This window comes from Thermobia domestica, chromosome 6 (assembly GCF_964235325.1).
Source record: "Thermobia domestica chromosome 6, izTheDome1.hap1.1, whole genome shotgun sequence".
In the NCBI taxonomy this organism is placed as follows: domain Eukaryota; kingdom Metazoa; phylum Arthropoda; class Insecta; order Zygentoma; family Lepismatidae; genus Thermobia; species Thermobia domestica.
The window spans coordinates 287,109,706-287,125,617 of NC_137459.1; the positions used below are offsets into that span (position 1 = coordinate 287,109,706).

The 15,912-nt window shown below is 34.8% G+C and overlaps 1 protein-coding gene across 3 annotated transcripts in view; it reads left to right on the plus strand.

The window, feature by feature from the left end:
* The first annotated feature begins 9,113 nt into the window (after positions 1-9,113).
* Positions 9,114-15,912, plus strand: part of LOC145688520 (metal cation symporter ZIP14-like) — a 137,985-nt gene continuing 131,186 nt past the window's right edge. For 2 of the 3 annotated variants that reach the window (XM_081762874.1, XM_081762873.1), the window contains exon 1: positions 9,114-9,439. The gene's annotated coding sequence lies outside the window, so the exon portion shown is untranslated. Of the gene's footprint in view, positions 9,440-9,676; positions 9,913-15,912 lie in introns of those variants that run through there. The other variant, XM_081762875.1, reaches the window with a different exon arrangement.

The following is a 15,912-nucleotide window of genomic DNA, read 5'->3' on the forward strand; positions in this document are numbered from 1 at the left end:
ACATAGGGGTGACACATATGTGTCTTCTGATCAAATGTTATTTGTTCCACTAAATTTATAAGAGCACATTTGCTCTTTTAGATCTTCGGATCAACTTCATATTTTCATATTTACTTTCACTTCTCAGATGGAAATCAATTTGTAATTATACACATCTGTGTAACCATAAGAACAAACTGATGATGTCCTTTTAAGCTTTAATAGATCCACCAATCAACCTTACGTGTTCACTTTCAATTTTACCTCTCAGGTAAAATCACATGTTCTATATTCAAATCAAATCGTCATTATACATATTTACATAAACATGACAAAAATGAATAACTTAATTCTCTTTTGACACTATGTCCGACTAATAATTAAAACTTCATTTCCCAACCATGGGCGGCGATTAGGGGGGGCAAAGGGGGGCAGTTGCCCCTTCTCACTTTTTTGAAGTAACCCATTAATGTATAGTTTCATTTGGAAATGTAAAGTTTTTGTATGTATTACTAGTTCACTGAAAAAATGGCGCCATATAATATTTGCCGTTGTGTGAGTACGTACTGGTTGTCTTTCCGTGAAGTTAAGAAAGTTACAGGAATTGTGTTTTAATTGCCATGGAAAATAACCCAAAAATTAACCTATTGGAACACAACAATTCCGGCATACTTTCACTTCTCCTTACAAGGGCTCGATATATTAGTGAGCCGCTTTGAAACTAATTAAGATAACATTTCGCACTAAAAGATGTCTTTCACAAGTTATTCTTTAATTGCACAAAATTTGACAGTTCCTAAAATGTCTTTTCTTCTTTCTAATAGTAAGAAATATTGATTAAAAAGAGAGTAATAAGAAATAACTTCTATTTTTTCCATCGTTTTGCAGTGTAATATACGAGTGAAGTGGTGTGTTTACGGGTGTACGAGTGTATATACAATTAAAGTTAGTAAGTTCAACATAATTCTAGGTTTTAGGATTATTTTGGATAACTGGAGTATGGAGCGATTCTAAGTATTGTGTTTTGGTATGTTCCAAGAAAGCGAAAACTCCACCTAATGGCAACGAACATATTTCGGGAATCTGCAAAAGCAAATATTTCTTTAAATGTCGTAGCATATGCTTGTAGTTTTTACTCTTTCATTTTCTAAGAGTAATATCATAGATTTAATAACATGTGTGGAATTGAAAATTAAGTTGTTCATTAATCCCCAGTTTCAATATAACTTTTGCAAAACAAGTCTCATTATTCATTACTATGATTAACATTATCCTTTCTATTTATTTGTTTGCAAATTTGTTATTAAATGAGCTGATATCACAATTTTCCATACAGAATTTTAAGATGTTCATGTCCAAGGAATCAAATATTTTCTTACGACTTCGTTGTTTAAACGTACAAAGGTCTAGTACCTACTTGCGTTGCTATTGTCAATTTACTTAATAAAATATGAAATATGATATACAGTATTTTAACCGAAAAAGATAATATCCTATTAGTTATACAACCATGGAAACTACGATTGCTATACAAATATTCAGATCATGTCTTACCCCCCCCCCCTTTTAACGTCCAATTGCCGCCACTGGTCCCAACGGACAGCTAGAATTAATCAATTTTCATAGTGTCCCAAGCTCACAGAAAAAATATAAGTTCTTGAAGAATATTATTATTACAAACATGTTCTAATTTTATTTGTTTGCAAGTCTTAGCACCAACATCACACAGCATGTCCAGTTCTTGAACTAACTTTTCATTTATCAAACTCAGGTACAATAATATTATTTTTGTAGTTTATGTGTTATCTAGGAGGACATCGAAAAAAATACTTATACTAAAAGTTGCGTATTTTTGATCGCAGTATCCGAATCTGCATTAATGTAGAGGATTTCTATCTGGAATTTCGGGAAGATGAAGGCAACTGCATTTTATGCTAATTGAATAGATCTTTTAAAATGATTGGACTCGTACTTAAATTGCAAGTGTATTTCTCGAGGTATTTAGTTTATCATCAGCCTTAGGAGACGTACGTGCGAACGATGATATTAATATCTTTTTGCTATTACAGCTCCATCTAGTAGAATAACGAAAATGTGCTTCAAGTAAAAGTTGTTCATTTTCGATCGCAGAATCAGAATCTGTAATAAAAGTTGAGGGTTTCCATTTGAAATTTTCAAGTTGGCCCCTGGGGCTCTATGATAGCATCACTGGGGGGCACTTGTTTACAGAATTTTATAGGCCCCTGGCATGGGCACATTCCTGCGTAATTAGATTTGGCAGATTTTTTTGTCATGTTGGAAATATTTCAGGTCGCAAAGTTAGGTGAATATATATATATAGGGTAGCCCATTTTAATCTTTCCACGGAATATCTCGAAAACGGTTGAACATAAATGAATTAAACAAAAACTCAGACAGGAAATACCATGGGGCAAATCGAATGGTGATGTCACGGTGCCCCCCCCCCCCCCAGAGCTGCTCTTCATGGAGGCCCAAGGGCCAACTTTAAAATTTTAAATGGAAACATGGAGCGAGTGACACCTCATTTGATAGATCTTTACAAACTAAAACGCGTTGTGGAAAAAGATTTTTCATATCGGTCACCGTATTCAAAATGGCCGGCAATATATGTTACCTGTATCAGATAAACGTCCAGTACCACTAATATGAAAACGGTTGAACATAACCAAACAAAAACCCAAATAGGAAATGCTATGGGGCAAATTGAATGATGCTGTCGCGGTGGCCTAGAGTCACCCTTCATGGAGGCCCGGGGCCTAACTTTTGCAATCAACGAGAAGTTGTTCTGTACACCTTCAATTTTTATCCATTCCATCCAATTTTGCAATCTGTGTATTCCAAGGACTTAATGTAGTTCATTTTCCTACTGAATTTCTGTAATGTATGATTTATGGAAAATTAGTAACTTGTCGATAAGCCTAAACTCCAGAACTATATTTGAAATTGGGACAAGAGAAAAGAATTGACATTAGTAAAATTCACACCCTGTAACAGTTTGGTTTTTCTGCATTTCGGGTAGGCATCATTCTCTCAAGGAATAGTAGCCTTTCAATGTTAAAGTTTTCAAGGAAAATTATAAGAATTATTTCATTCGTTTTGATTTAACAAAAAAAAAAAAAAAAACTCAGGTAGCTAATCAGTTATAAGACATCCTTCACTGTGCACCTTAACTGTAGTGTTAATATAGGTGTATTTACGTGGATCATTTGTTTATTTATTCGCCATCAATAACAATACTAGTGTTCCAATTAGAATAGTCTTACATGAACAAGTTTCAGATAGAAACATTTACAATAAAAATACATACTTCATATTCGAGGAATAAAAACTAAACGAAGAAAGCAAAAAGATGAAAAGAAAAGAGGAAGTAAGTTCAGAATACACAATGTCGGTATAAATAATTTTATACAAGAACAAATACAATAGTAAAATAGCAGAATAAGATCATGTTACGCATTTATGGTTTAATATATTTGCTTCATAAGTATCATATATAATAGATATTACAGTAAAAAATTAACATTTGTATTGACCTTGGACATATTCTGGTCTTGAGAAGTTCTAATCAGATGAGAATATTATGAACATATGTTCTCGATTTTACATTATAAGATTGCATTCTAGTTCTTAGAGAGGTTTCATTGGCATTAAAAGTTAGTATGCTTATTGTGTATAATGCCATTGTGTAATGCCATTATTCACGATTGTGTGTAATGTCATCCAAAAATGTAGACAAGAAAATCAATTTATGTATTTCCGAGCTCTTAAAGACGAGAACTAAAATATGCTAACAGGAATAATAACTAGAATAAAGACGAGAACTAAAATACAGTAAAAATTTATTATCTGTTCACTCAATATTTTTACACAGTTTACAGGAGGATACCATATTATCGAAGGATATTCCAGCTTGTTATGAACTAAACCTTATCAAATAAAACCATATAGGCTTGTATATTAGAAAATTCTCTTCTATTTTTGATTACAAAATATAGACATTTTTCTCATTAATTACATATTTTATCTATATACAAAATAAAACATAGTTTGTTATCTAGAAGTATTCATATTATTTGCCTGTTTCACTATTTTTATCGTTACATTTTTTATTAATAATCAAAGCAACTCAAGTGAATATTTCTTAAAGTCATTTACTAAATATTTATTTATGTTACAAACCAATTTATTGTCTCTACTCCATCCGTAACAGCTATCAAAATCCATTTGCTGTTTTAATATATATTCAGTATGTTTCATTTCTTTATGAAGTTTCATATCATGTGAATACAACAAACATTTGTATTATATTTTAACTCGAGGCAAAAAATTGATGAACAGTATAAAAAGTAATGGTCCAAAGTTTGAGGTATACTCGATATAATCATATAATGTAACTAAGTTCGTATATACCAGGTATCTCAGAATTCTTTCCCTAATTACAAATACACATAAGGCATAAAATATGGCACATAGACAAATAGTTTTTATCTTAGATTGCATGTAACATATTTAAGTTTTTGTCTACTGTTATTTTGTTTGCTACAGGATCGACATGCTGTAGGATTCGACAAACATGTTGAATCCATAGTTTTTGGCGTCGCTACGGTAAACAGTGATACTTCCGATCCCGTTTAAATGCAAATTCAGCACCGCAACTTGGGGGAGGAACAAGATCTATAAAATTATCAAAAATTACCATTATCAATGTCAAACACATGGTTTTCGAGGTCATTCAGATGACAAATGACACTTTCGATGCCGTACCTCGCAACATGGGGGTGAAGGAGATACATAAGTTTATTGAAAATGACCGATATTAGTGTCGAATCCTTAATTTTGGGGGCCTCTGTGACACTTCTGATGCCGTTTTAATTCAAATTCAGCCCCGCAACTTAGTGAGGAAGAGGAGAGAGAAATCGAAAGTGGGCGCTTTACTAATAGCAAAAAGTGACTGACTAACGAAATATATTATTATTATTATTATTATTATTATTATTATTATTATTATTATTATTATTATTATTATTATTATTATTATTTAAGTTTAAGTTTAGACCAACGAAGTTGGTAATTGATGCTAGTAATCCATATTCACAAGTGAGACTTCAAATAACTTGAAGTTTGATGCCGTTATTTTGTAATTCCAATACAGGTCAAAAGTATTTATATTCATTGAATTTACACAAAAGACATAGACAATTGAATCATTTTCAGTTTTCACTCAAATTATTCTAAAATATTAAGAGGTTTGATTATAATAATTATCATCTTAATTTTCTCTCTCTTTTTTAGTCAATATTGCTAAATATCTCACCTTCATAATAGCTATTCTGCCATTATTGGCAGGTTACTTGCTGCAATTGAGAAGCTTCGACGTTCGGTGGTCCTCAGCTAGTCTCTTCGTCTTGACGTAGCAATTTTCTATTTTAATACCTTCCTTCAACTAGTCTCCTTTGCTTCCTCCCTCTCTTTGCTTCCACGTCCCTCATAATACAGTTCCTCCTCAGCCAATATCCTAACCAGTTCCTGTTCCTCCTCTTAACAATATTTAAAATTCTTCTTTTTTCCCCCTATTGCTATTTTTTTTTAACACATTCTCATTCGTTGTCCGTTCAACATAGTTAATTCCCTCCTTTTTTCTTCACGCCCATGTATCGAAAGCCTGCAATTTTTTCATCACTTTTGTGTAATGTCAATGTTTCCGCCCCATAGAGTACCCATTGAAATCTGTAAAACAAAATCTCAATATTTAGTTAATAATAGGTGGGCCCTGTCGTCTGCAAAATCACTTAAGATATTGCTCGATTAGTTATAACTATTTCAAAATCCGTTCTCGATCACAGTAACCAGTGGTGTAACTAACGGATCCACAATTCTAGCGAAGGAAGGGCACTAGTGAAAGGGGGCCCATGCTCAACCTGTAACTTTGTTGCAAAATCAATAAGACAATAAAAAGTTTCAAAAACACATGTAAGTTATTAACTCGAATATATAATCTCCTCCATAATTTATGTATCCAATAATATGATGTGCAATCGATGACATATAAAAAGCATGGACCTGATTCTCCTACGGTAAGGAAACCGTGTTAGACATGGAGTTGTTGAATGCAAGTGGTGGCGATAATAATGGTCCCCTGAGCACACCGGTGATGTCAGAAAATGGGCCCAAAGCCCCATAAATCGGGCCCCGAAGTTTGGAGTTTAGATCTCTTCTATTCACCAATGAAATATGTAGTTCTTGAACGTGGGAGGTGACAATGGAAAGGTCATGGTCCCCTGAGAAGAGCGGTGATGTCACAAATCGAGCCCGTATCCTGATGTTCGCAGATATCGGACTCGGAAAGTATAGGGCCGGGTCCCTTCTATTTACCAACGAAGCATGGAGTCTGGACGTGGGTGGTTGCATTGGAAAGGGTTGGTTTCCCCTTAGCACATCAGTGATGTCGTAAATCTGGCCCGGGGCTCGAAGCCCAAGAAATCGGGCCCAAAGGATGTTGATGCCATATTCTCCATGCTTTTTGCTCAGAAGAGTAAGTTTCCTTAACATACTGCCTGAATGTTGTTGAACCGAACATTACAAGACAATACTGTTGCTGCATGTCAGTAAGGGACAGCACAACATATTTGATATCGAAGAGAAGAGACCTGAGCCCAAACATGTGGGGCCCAAATTCTTGGATTTCAGATCACGAGACCGATTTCTAACATCACCGCTGTGCTCAGGGAACTAGGTTCTTTCCAACGCCACAACTTGCGTTTCCAACTCCATGTCTACAACGGTTTCTTAACTGTAGGAGGGTTTTATGGAATATTCTCCATGTTCTTATCCAAGAGTAAAAAAGACATTACAGAGCTGTGGGAATTAAGAGGGCATTAGATTGGGACAATCCGCTGTGGGGCGGTTTCTTTTTATCGTATATAAAAAGTACTCGGGAAATTGTGGCCCGAATGGAAAAGCACCACTCCTTTCTTGCAAATCTTTTAGTTTTTAACTTATGATTTTTTATTTAAAAAAAATTTTTTTTACTTGTATCCAAAACTCGGGTAGAAAGAGGTCTCCATTGCTGATGCAATAATAGTGTTTTAAAGTTCGAGTCGATAAAGAGAAAGGGGATAGCAAGATGCTATTTCTAATTCGATATACCTAACAACAGTGCACGAGTATTGACAGTGTCCCATTTACGAATATTGCGGGGTGTTGGCATTGGGATACAAATCCAGGGCAGATTAAATGATAGATTTACAAACTTCGCCGATTTACTGACTTATTAAATGAGGGTATTTCAGAAGATGCTTTCCAGGAGATAGCTGAAAAAAAATATTTGAACATGAAAATTTGAAATCTGAATTGTTGAGTTTTGCTAAAATTTTGTAAAAACTCCAGAAAACTCTGCCAGACTACTATGATAAAGCAAATAATAAGACTGTACTGACATACAGCCCGACGTAGATGTTGCAGAATCCGACAGATCTACGTAGTGCCCCGGAGGGTGAAAGTGAATCTCAGGAATGCATTATCTCTTTTTCAGAAGGCTAGTCTTATAAGATGTGCAACGAAAATCATCCGCAGTGTTACTTGTGTTGCTACTGGTTACTACTAAGATATAACATGCATGTTTTCACTATACAAATAACTTTCAGTTACTCAAATATCGTGTGGGCGAGCATTCATTTATCTTAAATTAATTAAAACTCGTACGTGTTTGTCTTTGTCAAATCATATTCTGGAATCACTTATGCTTAATACAATTGAAAGGATGTTCTGCAAAAAATCTCTAATGATGAAATTATCGATGAGATTAGGAAATCTTCTGTCTTTAGAAAAATGCTGCTGTAAAAGTTGGTTTGATTAATGAACTTCATTACTCACGTATTTTATAAGAAATGCAAAACGCATCAAAGATGACTGACAAATGCGATATCACCTCTATGTTGTCAAAAGTTCCTGTTGTTCATTCCGCGTTTCTTTCTTGATTTTGAGAGGGTGATTCCTAACTGTCGTTAGTAGAAAAAGTGTTTTTGGTTTTAATGCTAATATATGGTAGTAATGTTTCAATTTAGTTAGTATTTAAGAAGTCAGCAAGAAATTATTTATCAAACTCAGCGTGCTTCATCAAATATATTTTAAAATCGTTTCTCTAAACTTTCTCCGCCTTATGCAGAGTCGTTTGGAAGTATAACTAGTATCATACTAAAGGTCTGACTACTGCAGGAAACAAATGCTAGTCGAACTCTTTAGTATGGTACTAAACACGCGTCAGAAAGACTCTTCATAAGGCGGAGAAAGTTTAGAGAAACGATTTCAAAATGTTACTTTCTTGTTTCTCACCTCCATAATTGGATGGTTACTCAATGTTCTTCATTCTATATCATGTAAACAAATCTACAAAAAATAGATTATTATTTTAAGCGATAAAATTAAATTTAACCCGCCTTATGCAGATTCGTTTTGAAGAATGATTAGCGTCATGCTAAAGGTCTGACTACTGCACGAAACTTATGTTAGTCGAACTCTTTAGTATGATACTAATCACTCGTCAGAATGACTCTGCATAAGGCCCATTATAATTTATTCACCCATTTGCACGTACTATTTATGAAAAATAAATTCCTTATAAATTTGAAGATGGAATTGTATCATATTCAGACTTCTTTCAATACAAACAGTCGCTGCTTTGAAGTGACATGTACGATTCATTGCTGAGATTTTCAGACTGTACAAAATAAAGAAAGCGAAATAATACTTGGCTATAGATACACATACACGGGGGCGGGGATTTAGCCATCCAAGTCTTCAGCTAAGGGTTCATTCCTAAAAGGGCTGTCCTGACACCAGACCAATTCGGTATTCATCAAGGCCCTTAAGCATCATTTTCCGGGTAGGCCCTTGTACTCCCACTCCGCCTCTGTGAAGAAGTACCAGAAAGCTGAGATAATTTCAAATGATTAATTCAGTTATTTTAATTAAAAACATACAGCCTTATGCAGAGTCGTTTTGAAGAATTATTAGCATCATACTAAAAGCTTCACTACTGCAGGAAATATAGGTTAGTCGAACTCTTTAGAATAATACTAGTCACGCTTCACGACAGCTGAATAAGGCCCATGATTTTTTACAGGTATTTTATGTATAGCTACACATATTTTCGCTTTCCGACCTGACAACGCTGATTGGGCGATATATACGAGGTTATATTATCGGAATGCTGCTTTCCAGGTTTGAGGGAAAGTACAAGAGTAGTATATGAATCAAAATATACTGCGAAATTTCTTAAGCGGCAAAACTCTACTTACCCATATAAACAGTGTTTCATACTGCCATATAGTTTTTAATTTATTAAGAGGTTTCGTGTGTTAAAACAATAAACTTGCCGGTCTCATTGGGCAAAGAATGTTTGTAAACTCTCAAGAATGAACTGGATTTTAAAAGATTACAGGTACATTATATTTTAAGGATCATTTAGATTAAGAAAGTTAAACCCGATTGTATGTTCTGTGTAGTATTATACATGTACCGGTACTTCTTTCAAATATTGAATTTCTGTCATGCTTGAAATGCGTGTATTATGCCAGTGACATTATTCAATTTTAAATCTTCTAGAAGATTTGGTATTCATATTTTCAGTTTCGTCTGTTACCCAAAATACCGTGCATTTTGACTGTGCAGAAAAGATGTAAATTTATATTAATGTTGCGTTAATTGTAAATTTTCAGATGTATAGAATTTTGTTTCTTCGCGCTCGTTTAAATCCACGTCATCAAATGTAATATCAAATTACAGCATTGAAGGACCGTCAAGAACAGATTAACATATGCTCTGTAGTTAAATAAATACCAAGCGTCTTTCAGGATGGCTATAATATAGAATCCTTTCGAAGCTCCATCTGTATGCACCACTAATAAGTGATAGGTATGTAATAGTGCAAAGTGAATATTTTCAGTTTAAAGTTTGTGTAATTTTTATATAAGAACATACGAGATGTATCAAAGTGATGCTAGTAGGTAACATGTTTTTGTGCAAAGCATATGGGTGTAACCCTTCTTTTGTAAATAATTGAGTTTTGACAGATAATCATAAACGTATAAAAAGCTACAAAGCCACAACCGCAGATTCCCAACTAAAAAAAAAAAAATAAATAAATAAAAAAAGACATGGCCAATGTAAGATACTGTAATTTTTATTTTAATGGTCTGAGACTTTCAGTTATTACTTGTTACCAAAATAAGGTCCCCCCATGTAGGTTAGTAACTAGGTTGGTTCTTTTCTCTACCAAAGTTTAATATTCAATTCACATAGTATTGCCGACCGGGCGCTAGCGAGTGAAGACGGGCTAGAGCCCCGCAGGGCATGTTGTTTTCTGTCTTTACGGCTTAATAGAAGGGTGACTTGTGTTCTAGAATCTTGCCCCAAAATAACTAATATTAATCAAGAAATACAACAATGCACTTTGCATTCTGCGAATTTTTATTAACGTTAAATAGAAGAAGAATTTAAATTCAAAATAAGGCTTTTTTTTTTTTGCGTGTAGGTTAAATTTAGGTACTTTATTGAAAGAATTGTCGAAAAATTATGATTCTATAACTGACTTTCTTATTGCCCTCCTAAAGATTTACGCTGGAACACATGACAATACTTCACTTAGCATAGATGAAGTTCAAATAAGCCACCATAAATAATTGTTGACAAACTGCAAATCTTGACCTTTGTGCCTTAGAGTAGATTCAATATTTTCATAGTTACACACTTTAAACTTCGTCTTTTACCAGGAAATTCACGGTTACTACCTTAGGAAGTGTTTCTCAAGAATTCCTCGGTGCACATTCACTTTAAGAGAAGTTCATTCTTTTGCATGTAAATACTGCGTCCGGAAATACACCAAAAAAAAAATTATAGTTTAAAAAACACAAAATAACCTGTACTAGGTTTTCACTGAAAAGCACGAATACCATCTAACCAAGTCAGAGCAGGGGCGCAGCAGGGAGACCTGAGAGGTAGGAAGGACTATTTCTATTTCTATGGTCGTTCTACATTTACCGCACTTTTTGATCAATTTCTGTAGTTCGTGCCTCTTCACAAAACGTTATAACTCTTTTTCCTCATCAGCATATGTTGTTCTAAAAGTGAAAATCGAAATGTCAATCAGTCACATGGAACTGCCATCTTTCAGCTAATTGCCTCATGATACCCTGATATCAGCATGTCTCTATTTGAAAGTGTCAATAAGATGCAGCTTTTAACATTTCAAAATAAACCATTAATGTTTTTGTTTACATAAATTTCATGAAAAATAACCAATTCGTCATCTGTAAATTTTACGTATATTTCATATTTTTGGACATATTCTCCGGCACTTAACCTCGATTCTTTCATCACTTGCTTATAAAACAGCGTCTGGACATATGCCATAAAAGCTAGAGTGCGAAAACGCAAACCAATTTGTGCTATGTGGCAATCTAGAAATGTATTATTCATAACTCGTACGTTGTACCTTTTCATCTATGTATATATCTAGATCATTACTATTAATAATAGACGTTGCATTCCACAAATAAAAGTGAAATGTCAAATATTTTTCATCTATGTGTATGCGTACATAAAGGAAACACCCACCTACATTTCTTCTATTCCGGGGGGCGCGGTGGCTCAGTGGTAGAGCGTTCACCTCTGGTGCTTGGGGTCCCGGGTTCGATCCCAGCCCCCGCCAAGTGAACTTTGTGGTGGACAAACACCGTGCTCGTGGGTTTTCTCGGGGTTCTCCCGTTTCCTCCCACTTTCTTCATTCCACCATTTCACTCATCTCTCATTATCACCGTCTCCTTTAGCCTAACCGGCATAACCGTGGGACGTAAAACTTAAAGATTTCATTTCATTTCTTCTATTCCAGATAAGTCACCGTCACTATCCTCTTCTGAATCACTGTTGCTTTCACTATCGTCACCACCGAGAATGATAACGACCCTCTCAATAATTTCATCCATAATTCCTTCTGCTTCCCAATACTGAGTTTCAATTTGCTTCACGTGATTACAAACTGATATCCATTCGTTCCTCCCGATTTGTCCGAACCTAATTTCACAGAGCTTTTGAACATCATTAATTTTAAAAGCTGTGTTTCATGACGCAACCCATCCTTGGGATTTTTTTGTGCTTCATTTTGGGGTTTATAACATTCATGGTCACGTTAATTCACTACAACACACACCGGGACACCTACAAACTATTACACTAGCCTATCCACACTACACTGGACGGGAATACGATAATAACACCCTCGTAACAACAAACACCTTATTTTCAATCTACCAGCACACTACACGAAACCCAGCCAAAGAACAAACCTCGACAAGCATAGGAAATATCTAATTTCGAGGGGTGAGTGAGCCATGTCTCTTGTTTTAGACCCTAAGCGATTGACCAACAGATGTGTGGGAGGCTTCCATTTTCTTTTCTTTCTTTCTTTTTCTTGTAACCCAAAAGTCAAAATAAGAAGGGTGAAAGAATGTTTTTCACTCAGTATTACTTAGCATTGTGTTATAGTGGTGTATAAAAATCTTAATTTTTGTGTTTTGTAGAGCTAAAATACTATGTGTATCTATTCTTTTGTGTGTTAATATCTGGGATTGTGTGGATATATTTGTATGAGTTCTTTGCCCTTTTTTTTTATGTCGGCACGTTCAGGTGTTTGATACATTCAGTTATTCTTAATTTTAAAAATTGGCTTCAAATTCTCTTATACTTTGGTTAATTAACGCTATGATATGGAAGATAAAGGATCTTTTTTTAAAAAAATTCGGGAGCAGTACTACGATCAGAAGTCTAAGTAGGGAAATGAAATGCCAGAGCTTGCTTTAAGAAAGAAAGAGCAAACGATGGTCTGTTGTTATCAATTGTACCAATTGCAAAAATAGTGGAGAGGATGTGTGATGCTTTGCAAAGAGGCAAACATTCTGTAATAAACAAACTAGTTTTTTTAAATAAACGATTTAGGATCTACTACTGAGAAATTTGGAAAATCGCGGTTGGCAACATATCTTGCGCATACGTAGTATCATCCATTTCCTCTCATTTTCATCTCACTCGCTCGGGAAGTAACGGTTTCAAAGTGCAAAGTTAGCTTGCGCCGTGTTTAGACAAAATTCAGCTGGATTACTATTTAAATCAGGTGCCTTCAGAAATTTTTCCCTTATAATCATGTCTTTCTATCCAGTGTTCAATTTTACCTGTTAATTTCGCAAAATGTGGTGTACAATAGCTTAACCTGCACCAGTTTTTAGATGAAACCGGCAGTGTAGATTAAGCATTTGGAGGCAAGGGCACTTTGGAAGATTTGTAAGTAAAATCTGCTAATTCAGAAGGGAAGTTTGATTTTCAAAGAGCTTATTTATGTGGGCGTCGAACATCTAACTCGTACATTAGTATAGGTACAGCCAGTGGCGTATTTACGATTTTGTTTCGGGAGGGGCTTTGCTAACTTTTGGGGGGGGGCTTTGCCTGGAAATATGAAAATTCTGGAAGATATTTCACTTACTTTACTATACTAAGTAAGATTTCGGGGGGGGGGCTTAAGCCCGGAAGCCACCCCCCTAAATACGCCACTGGGTACAGCACTGAAAGTTTGCTCAACTACATGGTATTGAGTGTTTTTTTTTTTTTCTTTCTTTCTAAAACGCATTCTGTTACGTTTAGTGATATAACGAAGATAAATCTACGTTTATTATTATAAACATGCTTTTATGATTTATTTAAAGCCGTATTATAATTAGAGACCACATTCAAAAGTATAGGAGGAAATATAAACCTTGTAAATGGAGGAAGTATAAACCTTGAAATACGGGACCCAGATGCACATTTACATTTGAGACCGAATATTATTTTGGGAGTAAAATTTGCACAAGTGACGTTGGTTTTTAGTGGAAAATATTTTGTTGTTCGTAAGAAGCAGAATAATAGCAAGATAAAAATAATAGCTGACGATGTTTCCAAATTGCAACGAAATTCCAGTTTCCAGTGTGTATGAAATTCATACATACAAACCGGTATATACCTAGGTATTGGTAGAGATTGTATTCCGAATGTGATTTTTTTTTTATTTATTTATTTCTGTATGGAATTAATGATCATATGGAATGTTTTGTTTTGAATGTGGGCTACTGAAATTTCATGTCAGATTTAATCAGGGTTCTGAAGAACTCAGCCCAGTGGGTTTTATTGCGTAAAATTGGGTTTTATTTCACAAAATTGGCTTTTATTGGGTTTACGTTTCGTTGTGGACAAGTATCGTGTGCATGGGTTTTCTCGGGGTTCTCTCGTTTCCTAACACTTTCGTCATGCCACCATTATTATCCATATCATCACAGTCTCCCTTAGCCCTGGTATATAATCATAAGACATTGAACTAAACTTTGAAGTAAAAAAAAAAAAAAAAAAAAGCACAAAGAATCTTTGAAGTTCCCATACGCGTTTCGTGGGACACAGTTTGCACCATTGACACTCGCTTATATTTCGTTTTCTAGAAAGAAGGAAGTATACAATTTTCTAGAGTAAGAAAGAGGTGGAAATCCCCGAGTCAGCCATCTTGGGTTTCACTCAAAGCACGCCAGGCAAATACTGGGATAGTATCTCAAATTCAGGAGCCAGAGATAAAAATTGGCTTTATTGAATGGATATTGTTTTTCTACAAAAAGAAGAAGAAAAAAAAAAGGAAATAGATTTTTTTCTCATTTTCAGTTGCTAATTTGGTTTCTTACAATAGATTTTACGATTGAAAGGATTTTGTGACATACAATAATTGTACTGTGCTTCACATACTTCACTAGATACGCAAAAATAATTTGGGAGTTCCACAGTCTGATTGCTGTTAGTGTTGAGAAAATAGAGGTGCATCTTTAGTAATATCCTTTTTTAAATGAAGCGTTCTCGATTTGTGATTAACTGACACATTGAGAAAGGTATTTAATCTGTTTATATTAATACGCAAATATGTAACAAAATCAAAGGAAATGTAGCCACATTAGTTTTGATTCCATACTACCTGAAGTGCCCGTTCATTACTCAGGGAGAATTAGGTTCAAGGAAAATAGTTGAACCTTCTCTGTCCTTTAGGATACGCATATCAATGAAAGTGTAATGATAAAAACTCCGTAAGATATTCTATTTCTGGCATGAATTTTTAACTTCCTTCTCTCTTAGGATACACCCTTTAAGGGAAATTACATAATAATATCCCAGCGTGAGGTAGGTATTACTATTTCTAAAGCTCATTTCAAACTGTTCAACCATTTCCTGAGACACGATCACGAGCAACAGAGGTCTTCCATTTAAATGTGAAGAAAGAAATTATAGAAAATATCTTCTTTCTTCCCTTAAAATTAAAATCTTCAAAAACAGAAAGTGACGTGTCTCCTTATTTTTCGTGAGGTGTTTATACACGAAATTTCATCTTCCTAACTTGACTTGCTCACGAGATACTGTAATTTTGGCTGAAATTTTGAGCCCCCTTTACTTCCATTACGATCAGCCCTTTAATCAAAGTAACACAATAAATAAATAATAATAATAATGAACTATGTTCCAAAATTCATTTCAAACTGTTCAACCGTTTCCTCGTGATGCGATCACAAACAACGGGCAAAATCGTTTTCAATGGAAACAAAGGAATTATGGAAAATCACCCCTCCCTTTAAAACGAAAATTTTCAAAAACGTTGCAACACATGCCCCTCCCTTATTTTTAATGAGGATTTATATACCGAGTTTCATCTTCCTAACTTGGTGGGCTCGTGACATATTGCATTCATTTTACATGAATTTTGAACTTCCTGTACTCCTTCTCTTAGGATACACCCTTGAATCTAAGTAATATAAAAAAAAATCCCAGCTCAGAGTAGGTACTGACTACTGTATGTTCGAA